This window comes from Myripristis murdjan, chromosome 24 (genome assembly GCF_902150065.1).
Source record: "Myripristis murdjan chromosome 24, fMyrMur1.1, whole genome shotgun sequence".
Lineage (NCBI taxonomy): Eukaryota > Metazoa > Chordata > Actinopteri > Holocentriformes > Holocentridae > Myripristis > Myripristis murdjan.
The window spans coordinates 15499072-15505664 of record NC_044003.1 but is presented as its reverse complement, the minus strand read 5'-3'; positions in this window follow the sequence as shown (position 1 = coordinate 15505664).

The window sequence follows — 6593 nt, the reverse complement described above, 5'->3', positions numbered from 1 at the left end:
TAGTTAGTGATTTTTACTGCTTTGTCTTGCCTTTTGTTCTAATCTATGTACACTAGTTGGAAAAAAATACATATGTATACCTGTACAAAGGACACGTATGTACTCTGATGTCGTCTTACATGTTTCAGTATTGCCAATTTATTTGCATGTACTTACAGAAGTCAGTACCATCTTGGGTATTTTTTCTGCATTCCTGACTGGATTTGAATCCATTTCCTGACATAAGGTCACACTTCTTTCTCGTCTTTCTCTTGTCTATCTATACAAGAACAGAAAAAAGGAAAGTCGCTATAGCCCTGATTGCAAAGTAATGGAAATGAGGAATCTATTATGCAATTTTATAGCCAATGACGGTCAGCCAGTCTTTGATCATGAAGGCACAGGGCTTTGATTATAACTTGAAGTTTCTTAATCAGTGAACTTCATGCACATTCCAGCACATACACCCATACTCATACTCTCACACACACACACACACACACACACACACCACATTTGCTAAATTGGTACCAGAATCATCTGGATGTTGCAAATCCATCTGCATCCTGCCAGTCACGGTTCATGCAGTGCCATCAGTTGGACCAATTAAACCCAGTGATAATCATGCTTTGTATTCAAATTAAGCCGACACAATGGCTCACACAGTGCCTCCATCTGCATATGTGTGTGTGTGTGTGTGTGTGTGTGTGTATATGTGTATGTGTGTGTGCGCGCGCACATGAGCATATGTGGATGTGGATGTGGATGTGTGGATTAACAATTACCCCCTTATTGAGATGCATGGCACCATGTGAGAGCTGGCAAAGCAGTTACACAGCAGTTTCACTTCACTGGGTTGAAGGTTAAAGACTGGAGCAGCTAAGCACAAAGTGTGTATGTGCGCACACACACAGCAGGATCTGTCAGCCATATGGACACACACACACACACACACACACACACACTCAGAGGCATGGAACAAAACAGAAGTTTCCAGTGGGTCATGCAGTAGATGTAGACCAATCACACCAAGGTCTGCCAGTGGTTAGCTGGCAACATACCGAGGAACACAGAGGCAGCAGAAGTCCTGTCATCCTCTCCAAGCCGAACTTTCAGTGCCTTGAAAGAGCATAAGGTTTAGATCCACTTGTGCATTGTTGGTCTGCATGATGTTAAAATCAAGTTGTTACATGTAACATTTGAACATCTGCTTAGCATTGTCCAGTTAACTGTGATACTTTGATATATTCACTGTAAACAAACCAGTCTATGTGTTCAGTGTCCTCAAGTTCACACCAGGTGTTAAGACTACATACGAAATCTGACCAGCCAAATCTACACGATTCAAAATGCAGTGTAGAGGCTGATAGATACAACTGATTATCTTGCCATGGTTTTGGTTATTTACAGCAATTATGGTAATGTCTCAAAATTGATGCTCAGTAGCATTGATCGAATTATGCTGAAAGGTATGCATTACGCTCTTCTCTATTACCTACATACTATTAGTGAACCTCTTTTCTTATTGTGTGTGTGTGTGTGTGTGTGTGTGTGTGTGTGTGTGTGTGTGTGTGTGTGTGTGTGTCTGTGAGTGCCTGAGAGTGACCTTAGCTAAGAGTGCACATGGTGTGTAAATCAACATGGGGATAAACACTGCAAGATGCCCCAAGAATCCCAATTTTTGGAGTCACTTCTGACAGCAATTTGTTTCTTCTGAAACAGGACCCATCTTGGTTTGATAAAGCACCATCCAGAGTTTGCAAAATTAACAACTCTCCAGAAATAAGGAGCAGGAAGAGAGGATAGTCAGAGACAGTCAGACATGCAGATGAATTAACAAGGAGTGAGTGACAGACAGAGAGGAAACAAGAGAGAGAAGCACTAAATCACGTATCTAAATGAAGATCTGGAACTGTATGCAGAGTATCTGCCCAGCGTCACTCCTCACAGCATTATCACCATGACATAAACACTGTCACATTTCCATGCAGTGTTTGGGAAGGAAAGAGCCTTTGTTTAATAGATTAAATCAACTAAAGCTGCCATCACATAAATAGCCAAGCCCATGATTAATGAGGGAAGTGGTGTCATGGCTGGCTGGGGTTTCACATGTGGGGGCCATGCTGGACAGTTTAGTGGACATTATTTTAACGTGTCTCACTCTCTTTTGTACCTTTCTCCCCCTGCGTGCTATCTATATTCAGATGTTTTGGTAAATGTTTGTTTTATTCAGATGGTTCCAGCGTGACGTCGTTAATAGTCTCAGACAAACTTCATGTGTTGTGCACCAGCGAAGTCAGCAGTCACAGCAGCTGGAGCAGCCTACACTCGAAGACATCAAATCGCAGCATGCAAATCTTATGGGTACTGAGCGAAATGATACAATAATCCTAAAAAACCTGATACATTCTCATTAGATTAATAATCCATTTTCACATAAACATTTCTCCAACAACTGATATAACACACTAATGATTCAACCCATATCCTGTTACTGAAATGGTACAAAAACTGAAAGAGTTTTTCCACCATTTGGTGGCCACTTGGTCCTGCCCTGTCATGTTCATTTCTGTCTTGTCCTTTCCTGTGTAGTGTGTGTGTGTGTGTGTGTGTGTGTGTGTGTGTGTGTGTGTGTGTGTGTGTGTCCCACCATGTGCTGTTCTCCTGTGCTTCCATAACCTTGCATACACCTCACTTCATGTTTTTATTTGCACAAGCAAGTAAAGATTCAGATTAAAGCAAGGACTCTTGCTGACACCAGCCTCTAAAAGCTGAATAAAAAGTCAAACATATTTTTTCATTCCTATTATGTTTGGTTTGAGAAAATGTGAATTTCATGTGGATTCCACTTGAAAATCAGTGGCAAAAAATACAGTCACAGTTATGAAAATAATTGAAATGAAGAGAGTGGGAACCAAGTGATGCTGGAGAATAAAAAAGATATATTAGCTTATATTTGTGCTCTATAATTTAAGACTTATAACATTATTAATTGTAGCCATGAAGCCCTTCACTAACTGTTTCTGTATAATATTTCTATGACTTATTTAATTTTTTTGTCCAATTTCGTCGTCTTTAAGAATGACTGCAAGCGGCCAGGATAAGAAAGGAGGAAATTAAAAAGCTTACAGAGGGACACACCAAGACCCCAGAAGCACCATTTATTATGTTCAACTACAGTAAAAGTGTTTTAGGTACATTTAAATCAAACTCCTACAAGGAAACTTTTTTTTTTTTTTACAGTCTACAGATGTATTTGTGGATGTGTGGGTTTAATAACTTTAATTGTCAGAGCTTTAGCACAATCAAAGAAGTACATGTGATTCAGAATAAAACTCAAGTCTATTCACCAGCATGCTTTGACAAAATGGCCTGGTGGTTTGTAGCGACAGCACCTGTGTAGAAACAGAAACGTTCCATGTACTCTGTCACTGAACCGACCACTGAACGTGTGATGGACTAAGTAAACAGCTGAACTCCTAAGACCTTGAGAGAGGATATGAAAGCAGCTTCTGCCCTCTAGTGTCACACTGGGCTTCTACACTTGGAGACTAGACTCCCAGATCCAATGAATCCATGCAGTAAAAGGACTCAAGAGTCTCAGTGTTTCGGCTGTATGTGTTCCCTGTGGGGAACCCACAGGGCCCTTTTCCTCTCCTGCCCTCTCTGCAGCTCTGCATATTAATGGAGACTTCACACAGACTGTATTTGTAGTTACATGTCATCAAGTAAACCATGAAAAGGTTAGTTAGGGTGTGTTCTGGTTGAGGACCTGAAAACCGAGACAAGCAGTGCACAGACTGATCTCACACGGAGGGGTTTCCTGCACATGCACAAAAAAATACCATCCTACAAAGAATGTGGGTTCTGCTTCTTTATCTGGTCCATGAGAATCAAAATCTAGTCCTGATAAAAATGCTAATGAGCAAAATGATTCAGTGTTACGGGGTGCATATATAATAAGTAACTTTTTTTCTCACTACTGACTGAGTCTGACCTTAGACCTTAGTGCACTGACACACACACATGCATGGACGCGCGCGCACACACACACACACACACACACACACACACACACACACACACACACACACACACTTTGAAAGACCAAAAGGTATTATTTTTGAGAGTTATGAAGGCAATGACTAGAGGGAAGAGAGTTAAGGTGGTTCTCCAGCCAAAACAATAAAATACAATGTGCTTTAGGAGAAAAAAAAAGAAAAAAATATGGAAAGCCAGGAGAGACTGTTGACGTATTGATGCCTAACACTTAATAACTAGTGTCAGTAGTGCACTTTTTTGGGACATGAGCATATTTTAGTAAAGGTCAAATATTAGTACTTTTTTCCTCTTTCTGCCTCTAAGGGATACGATGAGTAATATGTGGCCCTTTGCCATCACTTTTGCAAACACCGTTGAGCTATAAAAGGCCACCAGCATCACTCAGAGTCAGATGACTGACCTTGTAGTCATCATTCACGGATTTAAAAAAAAAAAAAAAAAAAAAAAACATTAACTGAAATTAGCTGATGTAGCTAGTTTTATTTTGAAACAATTTCATGTGAACACACGTGACTTTCATGTCACACAGAACCCTACCCCATAACTAAACCTTCACTCTCTGTGACCCGGTAAAATAATCTCTAGAGGCTCACAACACTAACTTATATAAAGTTATTGCTCTCATTTCCAACCTTGCAAGCTTTAGTTCAAGACCCTCAAATGGATTGCAGATATTTCAAACGCCTTTGTTTTCAGAGCTGTGTCCTGCATGCTGAAGCAGCTGCAAAGGAGAAGCTTCCTTATGCTCAACAAACAAACAAACAAACAAACCCCGGTGAATATATACAGTATAGAAAAACATTGCATTTTTCACACAAACATAAGCTAAAATGGTGGCTCTCAAAGTAGGGTCCTGGGTTTTCCATTGGTCCTTAAAGATTGCCAGGTGGTCCCACAGGGAAATAAGCAATTTTTAAGTTGTACTAGAATTCAACTCACAAGAAATTAGCCCAAAAAGAAAGTGAGCTCTCTAATTTTAGTTTTTACTCCCATTGCTGTCATCTCCTCAGTTAAGTACTGAATCAGCAACAATAATCCTTACAGGGACTAAATCCTCAGCTAAAATGGTAAGTGTCACTTATCTGTGGTGTTGCAACACTGAATACAGAACAAACTATGATAATAACCCGATGAAGTAATTGCAGTAAAACGTAAAAGAAGTTGCTTTTTTTTCCCCTCAGTGTTTTTTTTTATTTTTTTTATTTTTTTTTAAATAAACATGACCAAGAGAGAACCAAAGGCTGCTGGCACAGAACTAAGATATCTGTAGGTCTGTGTGTGTGTGTGTGTGTGTGTGTGTGTGTGTGTGTGTCTGTGTCTGTGTCTGTGTGTGTGTGTGTGTGTGTGTGTGTGTGTGTGTGTCTGTGTGTGTCTGTGTGTGTATTACTTGGAACAGTAGTTACGGGATGGCATTCAATTGCCTAAGGTAAATTCTCTTGTACCCTCTTTTGATTGGAGCTGCTGCCTCAGCACTTCCCAAAAAACCCATTGGGCCCTGTCACAGATTACAGTAAACCCTGCTCACACGTGTATGTGCATGTCAAAACAATTTGTTCTGAACAATTTGTTCAGAAAAGCCTCAGCCAGCCATGAACTTTGTGATCTTTCTCCAGCTTTGGTGATTCTACTGTACGCTTTGTGGCATTGGGGAATAGAAAAAAAGAAAAGTACATATTGCATGCTTAGAATAATTTTTTGCATGCTCCCGGTAGACAGTCATGATAAAGTTACTGGATTTATAGTAACAACAAAAAGAAATCTCGTAGATTACCTGGCTCAAAGCGCCCTCTTGTGGTTATATTTCATCTGAGCAGTTGTTGATGCTGCCCAGACATTGGCGAACTTCTAGAGAAGTCCTCAGCATCAGGAGAGGCAAGTCAGACACAGTTAGACAGGCTCACGCCGGAACACTGGCTGTGTTGTCTGCAAAATAAAAGCAGAGGAGAGCTGCAAAAATAAGTACGGAATGGGTGAAGAACAAAACGTCTATCACCTGCTTAGTGGAGATACTGGCTAATGAAAGCCTAAGGGTCCCTGCAGGCCGGAATAATTCACCAAATAAACCTGTTGTGAGCTGATGACATGTTCCCTGATTTACATTTTTAGTCATGCTGTTTTTCATTATTTTGCATTCACCATTTCATAATTCCCATGAAGAGAATAGTTCATTAATAAACTAATAATGCAATCAAAGACTAAATTTATCCTTCATTCTTTATTAATCTTTAATTGGATCCCCATCAGCTGCCACTGATGTAGTAGCTGCTCCACACAGTCCACATACAATATACAAAACAAGACATATAATACATGTAATGAGTCTCAATAAAACACATGCTCAAGAAGACAAGAGGACACGGGGAGGCACTACGAATCAATTGTTGGATGTTACTGACTTTGAGAAGCTTTTGTAATCTCCAAGGTTTCGAGCTCTCTATTATCTGAAGGAAAAAGGGGGCTTCTATATCTTTAAGGTCTACTTCCAAGCACTTTATGCAACTCAGATGTTACATATATAACGGTGTGCAAATCATTTAACACATGCAAAAATA